The sequence below is a fragment of the Dendrobates tinctorius genome, unplaced genomic scaffold (genome assembly GCF_039654945.1).
Source record: "Dendrobates tinctorius isolate UK_male_01 unplaced genomic scaffold, ASM3965494v1 ptg000156l, whole genome shotgun sequence".
Taxonomy (NCBI): domain Eukaryota; kingdom Metazoa; phylum Chordata; class Amphibia; order Anura; family Dendrobatidae; genus Dendrobates; species Dendrobates tinctorius.
This window is the reverse complement of record NW_027361823.1, coordinates 9,421,439-9,436,863: the sequence shown is the minus strand read 5'-3', so window position 1 is coordinate 9,436,863 and position 15,425 is coordinate 9,421,439. Positions and strand designations below refer to the sequence as shown.

At 54.6% G+C, this 15,425-nt stretch overlaps 1 pseudogene; it reads right to left on the bottom strand.

The window, feature by feature from the left end:
* LOC141051226 (uncharacterized) overlaps window positions 1-11,207 on the bottom strand; it is a 108,267-nt pseudogene extending 97,060 nt beyond the window's left edge.
* Window positions 11,208-15,425: the final 4,218 nt, after the last annotated feature.

Here is a 15,425-nt window from a genome sequence, read left to right as displayed (position 1 = left end):
GGTCGGGGGGCTGGACCTTCATGGTTAAATTGAAGGTTTCCGGCGGCACGGTCACCCACATCCCTTCCTCGGCGTTCCTGGGAAGGGACAGGATCCTGGTCTTCTACCAGGGGCAACCGAAGGTCTGCCACAAGTGCGGTGACCCCACTCACTTCAGCGCTAGCTGCAAGGTACAGAAATGTGCCTTGTATGGTGGGGTAGGTCATCTGGCCGCCTCGTGTAAAGACATTCGGTGTCACCTGTGTGATGACCTAGGTCACCCTCTCAGCCGCTGCCCTCGCTCCTTTTCTAATGCCGCTGCAGGCCTGGTGGGAGAAGTCCGTGAGGGAGAACCCTCTGGCGGTGCTCCTGCAGCTGTGGCAGGTGGTGGCGGAGGGGAAGGGGTTGAGGGACCGGTGAGGAAGGGCAATGCCAAGGTGAGGGGCCCCGCGTACGTGCGGAGGCAAGAAAAACGCCATGGGGGTGGGGGGAAGGTGAAGTCTCGGGCAACCGGGTCGATGCCTGCTCCTCCCTCCAGGCCCGTGGCAAAAGCCTCTGAGGTCCTGAGGGAGAGTGCGGTGAGAGAGGAGATCAGGAGGATGGAGAGGGAGGATAAAGCGGCTGACTCGGACGGGTCCTCACAGTATGAAAGTGTTGATGAGGAGGTCCAGGAGCAGCCTACAGCAGTGGGTGGCAAAAGCAAACGTGCCAATCGTAACAAATAGGGGGGGGGAAGAAGGCTGGCAAGCCTTCAAAATCTCCCCCGCCCCCGAACACCAGGGTGCGCACGGAAGGGCCCGCTGACCCCCCTCTGATTGATCTCTCCAACCGGTTCAGCATCCTCGGAGGCTCGGATGATAGCAGTGGTAAGAAGTTGGCCATCCAACTTGATCACCTATGATGGCGAAACTCGCCCCGTTGATGCTGGCATCTATTAATGTTGCCAGCATAAAGTCAGATGCGGCTCGCTTCACGGCCTTTGATTTTTTCTCCCGAATTGAGGCAGAAATTTTATTTTTGCAGGAGACCAGACTAACCCACATGGGGGCCATCCATAAAGCACGAAGGGAGTGGAGGTGCGGGCCCTCATACTGGTCTCTTGCGGCCGAGCCGTATAGCGGGGTGGCGGTCCTTTTTAAAACCGCAGATGTGGAATGCAGACGGGTTACCGAGTTGGAAATGGGGAGGTGCCTGATCCTGGATGTCTTCATGAGGGGACAAGAGCTTCGGCTCATAAACATCTATGGCCCACAGTCAAAGTGGGACCGTAAGTGTCTCTTCCTGAGGATCAAGCCCTTTCTTTTTACGAGCCGACAGGTGGTCTTCGGTGGGGACTTTAACACCATTACGAGGTCCCTTGACCGGGGGGGTCCCGGAGATCGCCTGGCTTATGACAGCGTCGCGTTAAATAGTATAGCCAGTGAAGCTCGCCTGGTGGATGTCCACATCCGGCACACCCCAGGTCACGGGGGTTTCACCTATCATAGGGGTAGCAGCAGGTCTAGAATAGACAGTTTTTTTTAAAGGAGGACGCCATCTTTTCTGCTGTGTCTGCCGTTGAGGTGGAGTTCTCCGATCACTGTCTAATTTTCTTTTCTCTGAATGTTGCAGAGACTCCTCGGATGGGAAGAGGGCTGTGTAAGCTCAATTCGTCCCTGCTGGAAGAAGCGGAGGTGAGACAATCCTTCGAGGATTTTCTTCAGAGCCAGGTACCACTGTTGGATCTCTGTAGTAGTAAGGCCTGTTTCACACTTCCGTTTTTGTGTCCTCCAAACGGATCCGTTTCCGTTTTTTTGACGGAAACTGATGCAAACGGATCCGTTTTTTTAAAAACGGATCCGTTTTTTTGACGGATCCGCGGTAACCGTAATGGAAGTCTATGGGACAAAAAAAACGGATCCTGCAAAAAATGGCGGATCCGTTTTTTTACGGAAAACAACGGATTTTGACGGATTTGAAAAAACGGAAGTGTGAAACAGGCCTTAGTCAGAGTGGTGGGAGATCTTCAAAAAGCGGGTGGCGGGGTTCTTCCGTCAGCTCTCGAACCTCAGAAGTCTGAACAGGCACCGCTTGTATCAGGCTCTGGGGAGGAAACTCGAGCAGCTTGTCTCGACTGGAGGTGACCGTGAGGAAATCTCCAGAGTGAAATCTTTACTCAAGAGGTGTCAGTATGATAGGCACACATCTTTAGTTTTTGAGAGGGACTTCGGGAAGTACCGCTCGCCCGACCCTTACAGAAACTGTAAGATGTCAGTGAATTGTAAGATGGTAACAGGACTGATCGACAGTACGGGGTCCCTGAACAGATCCAAATCAGGGATCCTGGAGGTGGTTAGATCCTTCTACTCACACCTCTTGGAAAAGAAGGATCTGGATCGGGACAGGATGTCGGCTTTCCTGGCTGAAACCGTCCCTGAGCCAGGGGGTGATCCCTCTCTTGGTGTTTTGGCAGAAGAAATCAGGGAAGAGGACGTGAGACTGGCCATTGATGGGCTTCGGCCCAAGAAATCGCCAGGTCCGGATGGCTTAACATCCGAGTTCTACAAGACTTTTAGGGACTCCTTGGTCCCCCTCTTGACAGGGGTATTTAATGAGTGTCTCTCCTCGGGGACTCTTCCCGACTCAATGAGGAAGTCAGCCCTCATTATTCTGTCAAAGGGTAAGGATCCGTCCCGTATCGAGAATTGGCGTCCCATAGCGCTTCTCGATACGGACCGGAAAGTTCTGGCCAAGGTGCTGTTTAATCGGCTGGTGAAGTTTGCACCCCGGCTCCTTTCAGGGGCCCAGCATTGCTCTGTTCCAGGCCGCAGTACTTTTAGTGCTGTGCTCGGTGTCCGAGAGGCAGTGGAGCAGGGTAGGGCAGGTCACTGGAAGGGGTACTTGCTGTCATTAGATCAAGCGAAAGCCTTTGACCGGGTCAACCATGAGTACCTCTGGTCTGTCCTTTTGAGGTATGGTCTGCCTGGGAGGTTTGTAAAATGGATAGAGATCTTGTACCAAGGGGCTGAGACTTTTCCGCTGGTGAACGGTTGGTCAGGTCGCCCTTTTGAGGTGGGTTCTGGGGTCCGTCAGGGCTGTCCGCTGAGCCCGCTTTTATACGTGTTCGCGATCGATCCCTTCCTAATGAAGGTAGATCGTGGACCGTTGGTGGGAGTCGGGATGGACCAGGTGGGCTCTGGGTCCTCTCTGAGGGTGGTGGCGTACGCCGGTGATGTTTCCCTTTTCGTGTCCTCGAGAGGGGAGGCGGATTGGGTCATGTCGGAGGTAGTGCGCTACTCGGAGGCATCCGGGTCCATGATCAACCGGGATAAGTGTGAAAGTCTCTGGCTGGGAGGGGGAGATCCCAGGTTTGATCTCCCAGACACCCTTCCAGGGCCCCAGGCCACCGCCAAAATTCTAGGCATTGAATTTGGCCCCGGGGATTACCCCCAGCAAAATTGGGAGGGCAGACTTAAGATCGCCGCCCAAAAGGTGGACCAATGGAAGGGTTGGTCTTTAACCCTGAGGGAAAGGGTTGCCCTGGTTAAAGGCTTTCTGCTACCTTTATTAATATACCTGGGCAGTTTGTGCATCTTGCCGGAACCTCTCTGGACACGGGTCTATAGCCTGTTCTTCCAACTGTTATGGGGGAATAGGCTTAACCTAATCAAGAGGGAGGTTACATACCGTACGAGGAGACTAGGTGGGTTGGGTATGGTCAACCCGGTGGTGTTTCTAGTAAACACCTTTCTTAAGACTAACATCTCCAACCTCTAGCTAGAGAGGGCTCCTCCGTGGGTAGTCTCCTGCAAGGGTTGGCTTTGGCCTTTCTTCCAGGAATTGGAGACAGGAGGACAGGTGAATGACCTACGCACACCTCATGGGCATCTCCCGGCTTACGCTACCCCGGTTCTGAAGGTGATCCGCCAGTGGGGTCTGGGAATGTGGGAAATCAGGACCATGTCGAGGCAATGCCTTGACAGGAGGGTCCTGTTGACCCATTTCCAGAAGCCCCTGGCCCTTAAGGATTGCCCAGGCCGGGATCTGGAGGTCGGGCTGGGGCTTTTAAATTCTAAGCGGATCCCCATGAAGTTTTGGGACTTGACCTGGCGTTGCTTCCACGGGAGGCTATATGTAAAGGATAACCTGAAGTGCAGGAAATCCGATGATCGGGGTTGTCCCCGTGAGGAGTGTGGCGACGTGCTGGAAAGCATGGAGCACTTCCTGCTTCAGTGTCCCTTTAATGCAGAGGTGTACAACAGGTTGGGTGCTTCCATACGTTGGCCGCGGCTGGCGTCCCTCTCCTACGCTGAGTGGGCCTATGGAGCGTTCAGATCCCTGGGTGGCCGGGACCCGTGTACTTTATTCCTAGTCAGTGTAGTGGTTAGGTTCTACACTTGGAATGCACGGTGCCTAGTTTCTACGCGGAAAAAACCCTCCCAAGGGATAAGGTGGTAGGAAACATCTTGGGTGACCTGGTGAAGGTCCGTTCTTTGGAGTTCGAAAGGTTGGGTGTGAGGAAGGCCTCTTGGCTTTGGAGAGGCCTCTCCTTTTAAAAACGCACTCAAGGGAGAGCTAGCTCTGTGTGAATGAGGGTAGGGATAGCATAAGTTTCACTGGGTGTGCTAGGGACAGAAGTAGGGGCAGATAGGGACAGGGAGGGACAGGCACTGAGGGACAGATAGTTAGTTATGTTAAGTTAGGTGGAGTAGGGACAGGAAGGGACAGATAGGGACAGTTTCTTTAGGGACAGAAGCAGGGACAGTCTTAGTTGTTGAGGGACAGGGTGAATGAGTTAGTGAGGGACGGGGCCTCGAGAACTCCTTTTCCTGGTGGTGGGCTAAAGCATGCCACTCTAGTCTTTTGTTTTGGAAACATAGAGCATTAATGGATATTGGGCTTGCAGGCACTGATCTTGGGTCTGCAAAGAAAAGTGTGTGGTGGCAAGCCAAAACAAATATGGTAATGTTATGTGGTGTATATGTAGATACTATATATTGTATATTTGTATTATTTTTGTGTATTATGCATATGTACATACTTTCTTTTGTTTTAGTTAGCAGTGCATGGGAGGGTGTAGTGAGGTTGGGAGGGGGGTGAATGGGGGGTGAGAATGGGAAAAGAGGACCTTTATCCGAAGGGAAAGTGGATGGACAAATCGTGGAAAGGAAAAGAAGAATGGACCACATGGTAAATAGCATAGGTTTTGGGTGGAGCCGGGTGAGGGTTCTCCTCTTGGAGCATAAACTGTTGTTGCCAAGAGATAGATGTGATAGGCCATGAACATAGATGGACCTTGTGTGTTTCGTGTAATGGGCCATGGACTTTTGGACCTTGGGTGTGGTGGGGGGATGATAAATTTAAAAAAAAAATAAAAAAATTTTCATAGAGGTGTTAGGCTGGTGCTGGGGTTTTGCCAGTATAAGTGGCTATGTTTTTTTTTAAAGGCAGAAGGGCCGGAATACGTTTTTTTTTCTTTATTACTTGTATATAGGTATGGGTGCAAAGTGCGAATGGAGTGTGAAAGGGTGTGCGTAGGGGATGAATGTGTTATATCGGGGTTTCTTTATTTCAAGTTGTATAGGGGTGGAGGGACCCTGCTGGGGCCCTCTAGGCTGGAAAGCCTGGGGGATCAGGTAAAATTGCGAGGTTTGCACAAATATTTATGTCGGGAGCATTGTTTGTCTGCTATGTATTGTGTTTTGTATTATGTAGTCTGTTATGTATTGTGTTTTATATACTTTTATAATAAAAAAGAGCTACAGGATGTAACTCAGGATCAGTAATGTAATGTATGTACACAGCGACTACACCAGCAGAATAGTGAGTGCAGCTCTGGAGTATAATACAGGATGTAACTATTGTAGTGGCAGCGAATAGTTTGGCAGAGAATTCCTTGCCCAGTTGCAGTGCAGGGCTCGGGGGGCTTTTCGTCGACTCCCTGCTCATTGCTTGTTGGCCATTAGTCAGGGGATGGTCTTTGGCTTGGACAGACTGATGAGAAGCAGAGGAACGTCTCTGCGCCTTCTTTTTCAGAGGATCCTATGGAAAAAATAGCCATGAGAAGGTTTTATAGACGGCAGGTCCCTGCTGCGGCAGCGTCTGGGAGTAAATCTGCTAATGTAGTGTCGGGGATGTCTTGGGAAAACCGTGAAGGATGTGACTGCGACGAGTCTGGTGTCATCCTCCGTGCGAGCCGTAATTGTCGTCATTTGGCTTCCTCCCTCAAATAAACCCCAAAACATAAATTGTGAAAGAACTTTCCAGGACTTGTGTCCCCTGCGGACGTTTCCTGGCAGCTGCACTCACCTCCTGGGCGCTGGCTATAGGACCAGACATCATCCCCCGTACGATCCTGCTGGATTTCGGTCTCGGAGCCTTGGCTGGAATTTCTGGTGGTCCTGACGTCTCCCTCTTTGGCTCTCTGGTTAGGACGTTTCCTTCTTTTTCGGACTTTCTGAAGCCGTCGTTTACGGCTCTGGGTCGCTCCTTACGGTTGTATGCTGGGTTATGACTTCCTTCCCATGCAGACGTTGTGTGAGAATCCACGTACTGGCGAGAGCGACACCGCCACGGCAGTCACATTCATAAAAGTCCAAACTACTGAAATGATTTCATCCGTACGGCAAACACCATGAAGCAAAAAAAAAAGCCAATGAGATTTTCGGTCACCTCCCCCCAAAGATGCAATAAAAAGTGATCAAAACAATAAATCTGCACCCAAATGTTATTAAGAAAAAATACATATTGGCACAAAAAAAGAGAAATAAGCCGTCAATGGAAAAATGAAAACATTCCAGAATTGGAGAACAATTTTTCAATTTTTTGCGCTACTTAAAAAAAATCTCCTTCATGAGAGTGACCTGGCCACTAAAAGAAAAGTAAAAAAAAACAATGTGGGGTTTGCTTCACTGCACTTGGAATTGGGATGGAAAAATAAAAAAGTTATAGAAAAAGGGAAGAAAAAAAACAAAAGCCACAAAAGGTGACAGGAAGAGGTAAAACTGGCAGATGTTTAGTTTTCTGATACAAAGCTAAAAATCCAATCTGCTCACTGTTCCTGCACCCACCTCTGGGTGATCTGGGGGTCCTAGGTGGTGGTTTTCATAACCCACCTGGAAATCTCTGCAGGAATTGACATCCTGAGGATTGCAGCCCTGAACCGTCAGATCTCCCGTGGGCCACGATGAAAGACTAGATACCCGCAGGGTCACTAATCAGGTCAGGAGCAGAAGCGACCATACAATACCAGCAGTGGCCACAAGTTGTCAGTAGAGGGCGCAGCACCCGCTACCTGCGGATTCGGAGGGTGGTACTGGAGTCGGACACGGCGGAGCTCTCGCCGGAGAGGTCATACACGTCTAGGTGGGAGGCCTCTGACTCCTTCCTCCGATTTCCTGTGATAAATATCTTGGTGGCCTCCATGCCGCGGTCTCCAGTCATTTCCAACTTTTTAGTTTTATCAAAACTTTCAAGAACATACTTAGTGATGAGCTCCAGGAGGGTCTTTAGGGGGTCTGTCAGACAACTATGAAGAAAAAATAACATTAAAGGGGTTTTCCAAGAGTTTATTGTTTATCATCTGTCCTTAAGAAAGCTGCACTATCACTCACGGCCACTACATCAGGTGTGGCGCTGTGCTGCTTCCTGGCAGATGAACCAGCTGATTGGCATAGTGATTAACTCTGAAGAAAGGTCATCAATAGGGATTGGCAGACTCGTGGAAGTTCGGATCAGTAGAGTTTGGCCGAACTTTAAAAAGAAAAAAAAAAGTTTGGTTCAGGAACGGTACCCAAACTCGAATCAAAACCAGGACCCCTTTCAAATGAATGGGGGGCCCGAACATCCAGAGTTTCCCACACTGTCATCTGTGTGACAGCTCAAAAAACATTGGCTATGATTGGCGGCAACTTTACACATTCCCGCCGGCGGTGAAAAGGTTACTGCCCGTCAGGCGTCGGCTGATAAGTACAACTCTCATCAGCACAACTCTCATCAGCATACATCTGGTCTCTCTGATAGTAGTGAGCAGGGGTACGCTGATGAGAGTTTTCACCAGATTACATCTGAGCAAAGTTGGAAATATATCAGTGAGATACTGTATATAAATAGTGCAGTGCGTGTGTATTTTACTGTACATGTATTTAGCTAGTAAATAAAAGAAAAAAAATGGTGTGGGGTCACCTTTTACTAACCAGCTGAGGGAAAGCTGACAGCTGGGGGCTGGTGTTATTATTCTGGGAAGGGGCCAATATCTATGAAGCTTCTGCGTAGCCTTTACTTGTTATTAACAGAAAAAAAATTGTTCATTTTCACTAAGATAGCAGGTGAAAATGGTCCTCAAAATTTGTTGTTCAATCTCTCCTGAGTACTCCAATACCCTATATGTGGAGGAAATACTACTTTTGAGGCACAGTGCAAAGCTCAAAAGGGAAGGAGCCCCATATTGGAGTTCAGATTTTGCTGGACTGGTTTGAAGGTGTCATGTCACACTGGCAGAGCCCCTGAGGTGCCAGAACAGCAGAAACCCCCATAAGTGACCACACTTTACAAACTACATGTCTCAATGAATTCATTTAGGGGTGCAGTGATCATATTGACACCACAGGGTGGGTCACAGCATTTTATAATATTGGGATGTCATTACATTTTTACCACCAAAATTTTATTTCACACGGGAAAACTGGCAAAAATGGCACCAAAATTTGTCCCATAATTTCTGCTGAATGTAGAAATACCCCGTATGTAGCAGTACAGTACTGACTAGCCACACGGCAAAACTAGTGAGGAATTGAGCGCTATTTGCCTCCTGTAGCACAGATATTCCTAGAATAGTTTGCGGACTCCATATACAATGTCCTTAAGTGCTAGAAGAGCAGAATCCCTCCTTCAAGTGACCCAATTTTGGAAATACTACACCGGTAGATACATTTCCAAAGGGGTATAGGCGAATCAGACTCCATGGTGTTTTCCAGAAACAAGCAGCAGTGGATGTTGCGGAGTTAAAATTGCAAACCGCTGTGGTAGTGCCCAGTTCCTTATAGTGAGCAGTAAGTTGTGCCCTACTCATGCTTCTGGAGTCATGCACCCGTATGTTGTTTAAGCACATTGGGGCTCAAAAGGGGGGAGGCATTTGGATGCGCAGAATTTGTGAGTAGCCATTTTGCTTTTCCAGAGCCTTTGTGCTACCAGTAACATGGAAGCCCCCTATATTTCCGTTAACAGATGATGGACCTAAGTGGGGACTTTTGTGGACTGAGCTGAAGCTTTTTCATGTTACCATTTTACATAACGTTTGAGATCAGTGTTATCCTGCGCTCTTTGTTGAGCACTTACTTTGGAGTTTCCATCTAAATCTCCGAGTGACGTGATTCAGATGAAACTCCCAAGGGATCCATTCACTATAATGAGGCAGCAGTTTTCACCTGTATACAAATATCACACTACCCACCTTCACAAATTAAACTAGGTAGTTTGGTTAATGAATGATGAGATGCTGCCTTTTTCTGTATGGAGTAAATCATGCCATGTACTACCCATATAGCAGGGTTGGGGGCCCCTGTCTGCACAGGGGCCCACCGGGAGATTCCCCTGTTCCCCTATGGGCCAGTCCGAGCCTGCCCCCTCCCACTGCATGCCTGCTAAATGCTGCATGCTGTCAGAATCAGCTGACACCTGACAGTGAATGCGCGTGGCAGCCTCTGTGCGCACAAAATCGCAATGATGTATTCATACATCCAAGGTCGGTAAGAACCAACCGATCTGGACGTATAGATATGTCAGAGGTCGTAAAGGTCTTCAAATAGGGGACCACCCCAAAGAAAAAATGAAGTGGGGTCCCACTATATTGAATAACCAGCAAAGGCTAAACAGACAGCTGTGGGTTGATATTAATAGGTGAGAAGGGGCCAACGGCCCCATGCCAGAAAAATAACATCAGCTCTCAGCCGCCCCAAAAATGGCGCTTCCATAAACTGCGCCAATTCTGGCGCTTTGCCCGGCTCTTTCCACTTGTCAACTGTTTTTTGTCCGCTGACATCAAGCCTAGTGTTAGTAATATCTTTACCATTCGGCTTCGCCCATCTCTAGTCATCAATAACCAAGTGGTGGACAATCTCGTTAAGGTGTGGTTTATTATGATGGAATGTGAGGTGTGAGTTGTCGTCAGACCGTCAGTTCTGCCATTCACCTTATTCTCCCTGTACAAGGCCTCCAGGTGCAGGATGCTCTGCAGCTCGTTCCCATTATTGATGCTTTGTAGGGAGCGATGAAACTCCACCTCCAGAGGAGGATGATGAAGGACGACGACGCAGACACTCGGGGTGACGGAGGACGACGACGCAGACACTGGGGATGACGGAGGACAACGACGCAGACACTCGGGGTGACGCAGGACGAAGACGCAGACACTCAGGATGCGGATGACGCTCGTGGTGCGGGAGGATGACGCTGACGCTCGGGGTGACGGAGGATGACGCTGACTCTCGGGGTGACGGAGGATGACGCTGACTCTCGGGGTGACGGAGGATGACGCTGACTCTCGGGGTGACGGAGGATGACGCTGACTCTCGGGGCGACGGAGGATGACGCTGACTCTCGGGGCGACGGAGGATGACGCTGACTCTCGGGGTGACGGAGGATGACGCTGACTCTCGGGGTGACGGAGGATGACGCTGACTCTCGGGGTGACGGAGGATGACGCTGACTCTCGGGGTGACGGAGGATGACGCTGACTCTCGGGGTGACGGAGGATGACGCTGACTCTCGGGGTGACGGAGGATGACGCTGACGCTCGGGGTGACGGAGGATGACGCTGAGTCTCGGGGTGACGGAGGATGACGCTGAGTCTCGGGGTGACGGAGGATGACGCTGAGTCTCGGGGTGACGGAGGATGACGCTGACTCTCGGGGTGACGGAGGATGACGCTGACTCTCGGGGTGACGGAGGATGACGCTGACGCTCGGGGTGACGCTGGATGACGGGGTCGGTCATTATATTGGACCTTTCCTGTAATTATCTGTGCTTTCTACCGCTGATATATGATGGCGGCCACCAGGTCGTGCGCTTTAGAATACACACATTTATAAAGAGCAGCTCCAGTGACACCACAATGCACAAAGTCTTCGGTAGGTGATGCATGCTGGGAGCTGTCACTAGCACACAGAGGTCATACATGACGTCCGTACCTTCCTGCTGAGAAACTCCCTCACCAGAGACGACGCCACGGCCTCTGTGAAGCTCTGCTCCATGCCCGGCGCTCCCCTCCTGGCCCAGGCCGCTCAGCACCGGCTCCAGGCTGCTTCCATCCCGGGATCCACAGGCCGTGGCCGTGTGTCGCCTCTGTTGTCATGGTAACGCGTTGTCTCTCTTCCTGTTGGCGCTCAGAACGGGGCGTGCTCGCCATCTAGCGGCCACACCTGAGAATGCGCGGCTCCGGAGCGTGTGATGATGATCACACTGAGATCGCTTCAACGGGTGCAGGTCACACGCGAGACGGCCGTAGTCCATCTCCCCTCCCCGCGTGCCTCATTGACCTGCTGCACGTCCGGTTCATTGTCGACGCCAAAAAGGTGAAATAAAGTGTCAGATTCATCACGGCGAGTGTGGAGGGTGCGCCTCATTTTCTTCTTTGAACACTGATTCTACATGCCGAGCACCGACACCAGCTGACCATTGTGCTGTATGTCAGAAACTAAGGGATCAGTCATCTTCAGGTGTGACCCAGGTGCAGGCTTACTGTCCCTCTTCAAGAAAAGACATCTTACAACGTTAGACGTTCTCCCTGCACTCCTTTACACAGTGCGTTATAAGCCGACCTCACCCCCTACACCGTGCAATGCTGGCGCTCCCTCACCCCCTACACCGCGCAATGCTGGCGCTCCCTCACCCCCTACACCGCGCAATGCTGGCGCTCCCTCACCCCCTACACCGCGCAATGCTGGTGCTCCCTCACCCCCTACACCGCGCAATGCTGGCGCTCCCTCACCCCCTACACCGCGCAATGCTGGCGCTCCCTCACCCCCTACACCGCGCAATGCTGGTGCTCCCTCACCCCCTACACCGCGCAATGCTGGCGCTCCCTCACCCCCTACACCGCGCAATGCTGGCGCTCCCTCACCCCCTACACCGCGCAATGCTGGCGCTCCCTCACCCCCTACACCGCGCAATGCTGGCGCTCCCTCACCCCCTACACCGCGCAATGCTGGCGCTCCCTCACCCCCTACACCGTGCAATGCTGGCGCTCCCTCACCCCCTACACCGCGCAATGCTGGCGCTCCCTCACCCCCTACACCGTGCAATGCTGGCGCTCCCTCACCCCCTACAACGCCCAATGCTGGCGCTCCCTCACCCCCTGCACCGCGCAATGCTGGTGCTCCCTCACCCCCTACACCGCGCAATGCTGGCTCTCCCTCACCCCCTACACCGCGCAATGCTGGCACTCCCTCACCCCCTACACCGCGCAATGCTGGCGCTCCCTCACCCCCTACACCGCGCAATGCTGGCGCTCCCTCACCCCCTACACCGCGCAATGCTGGCTCTCCCTCACCCCCTACACCGCGCAATGCTGGCGCTCCCTCACCCCCTACACCGCGCAATGCTGGCGCTCCCTCACCCCCTACACCGCGCAATGCTGGCGCTCCCTCACCCCCTACACCGTGCAATGCTGGCGCTCCCTCACCCCCTACAACGCCCAATGCTGGCGCTCCCTCACCCCCTACACCGCGCAATGCTGGTGCTCCCTCACCCCCTACACTGCGCAATGCTGGCTCTCCCTCACCCCCTACACCGCGCAATGCTGGAACTCCCTCACCCCCTACACCGCGCAATGCTGACGCTCCCTCACCCCCTACACCGCGCAATGCTGGCGCTCCCTCACCCCCTACACCGCGCAATGCTGGCGCTCCCTCACCCCCTACACCGCGCAATGCTGGCGCTCCCTCACCCCCTACACCGCGCAATGCTGGCGCTCCCTCACCCCCTACACCGCGCAATGCTGGCGCTCCCTCACCCCCTACACCGCGCAATGCTGGCGCTCCCTCACCCCCTACACCGCGCAATGCTGGCGCTCCCTCACCCCCTACACCGCGCAATGCTGGCGCTCCCTCACCCCCTACACCGCGCAATGCTGGCGCTCCCTCACCCCCTACACCGCGCAATGCTGGCGCTCCCTCACCCCCTACACCGCGCAATGCTGGCGCTCCTTCACCCCCTACACCGTGCACCGCTGGCGCTCCCTCACCCCCTACACCGCGCAATGCTGGCGCTCCCTCACCCCCTACACCGCCCAATGCTGGCGCTCCCTCACCCCCTACACCGCCCAATGCTGGCGCTCCCTCACCCCCTACACCGCGCAATGCTGGCGCTCCCTCACCCCCTACACCGCGCAATGCTGGCGCTCCCTCACCCCCTACACCGTGCAATGCTGGCGCTCCTTCACCCCCTACACCGCGCACCGCTGGCGCTCCTTCACCCCCTACACCGTGCATTGCTGGCGCTCCCTCACCCCCTACACCGTGCATTGCTGGCGCTCCATCACCCCCTACACCGTGCATTGCTGGTGCTCCATCACCCCCTACACTGTGCACCGCTGGCTCTTCCTCACCCCCTACACCGTGCATTGCTGGCGCTCCCTCACCCCCTACACCGTGCATTGCTGGCGCTCCATCGCCCCCTACACTGTGCATTGCTGGCGCTCCTTCACCCCCTACACCGTGCACCGCTGGCGCTCCCTCACCCCCACACTGTGCACCGCTGGCGCTCCCTCACCCCCACACCGTGCACCGCTGGCGCTCCCTCACCCTCACACCGTGCACCGCTGGCGCTCCCTCACCCCCACACCGTGCACCGCTGGCGCTCCCTCACCCCCACACCGTGCATTGCTAGCGCTCCCTCATCCCCTACACCGTACACTGCTGGCGCTCCACCACCCCCTACACTGTACACTGCTGGCTCTCCCTCACCCCCTACACCGCGCAATGCTGGCACTCCCTCACCCCCTACACCGCGCAATGCTGGCGCTCCCTCACCCCCTACACCGCGCAATGCTGGCGCTCCCTCACCCCCTACACCGCGCAATGCTGGCTCTCCCTCACCCCCTACACCGCGCAATGCTGGCGCTCCCTCACCCCCTACACCGTGCAATGCTGGCGCTCCCTCACCCCCTACACCGCGCAATGCTGGCGCTCCCTCACCCCCTACACCGTGCAATGCTGGCGCTCCCTCACCCCCTACAACGCCCAATGCTGGCGCTCCCTCACCCCCTACACCGCGCAATGCTGGTGCTCCCTCACCCCCTACACTGCGCAATGCTGGCTCTCCCTCACCCCCTACACCGCGCAATGCTGGAACTCCCTCACCCCCTACACCGCGCAATGCTGACGCTCCCTCACCCCCTACACCGCGCAATGCTGGCGCTCCCTCACCCCCTACACCGCGCAATGCTGGCGCTCCCTCACCCCCTACACCGCGCAATGCTGGCGCTCCCTCACCCCCTACACCGCGCAATGCTGGCGCTCCCTCACCCCCTACACCGCGCAATGCTGGCGCTCCCTCACCCCCTACACCGCGCAATGCTGGCGCTCCCTCACCCCCTACACCGCGCAATGCTGGCGCTCCTTCACCCCCTACACCGTGCACCGCTGGCGCTCCCTCACCCCCTACACCGCGCAATGCTGGCGCTCCCTCACCCCCTACACCGCCCAATGCTGGCGCTCCCTCACCCCCTACACCGCCCAATGCTGGCGCTCCCTCACCCCCTACACCGCGCAATGCTGGCGCTCCCTCACCCCCTACACCGCGCAATGCTGGCGCTCCCTCACCCCCTACACCGTGCAATGCTGGCGCTCCTTCACCCCCTACACCGCGCACCGCTGGCGCTCCTTCACCCCCTACACCGTGCATTGCTGGCGCTCCCTCACCCCCTACACCGTGCATTGCTGGCGCTCCATCACCCCCTACACCGTGCATTGCTGGTGCTCCATCACCCCCTACACTGTGCACCGCTGGCTCTTCCTCACCCCCTACACCGTGCATTGCTGGCGCTCCCTCACCCCCTACACCGTGCATTGCTGGCGCTCCATCGCCCCCTACACTGTGCATTGCTGGCGCTCCTTCACCCCCTACACCGTGCACCGCTGGCGCTCCCTCACCCCCACACTGTGCACCGCTGGCGCTCCCTCACCCCCACACCGTGCACCGCTGGCGCTCCCTCACCCTCACACCGTGCACCGCTGGCGCTCCCTCACCCCCACACCGTGCACCGCTGGCGCTCCCTCACCCCCACACCGTGCATTGCTAGCGCTCCCTCATCCCCTACACCGTACACTGCTGGCGCTCCACCACCCCCTACACTGTACACTGCTGGCGCTCCCTCACCCCCTACACCGTACACTGCTGGCGCTCCATCACTCCCTACACCGTGCATTGCTGGCGCTCCCTTTGCCCCTACACTGTGCACCGCTGGCACT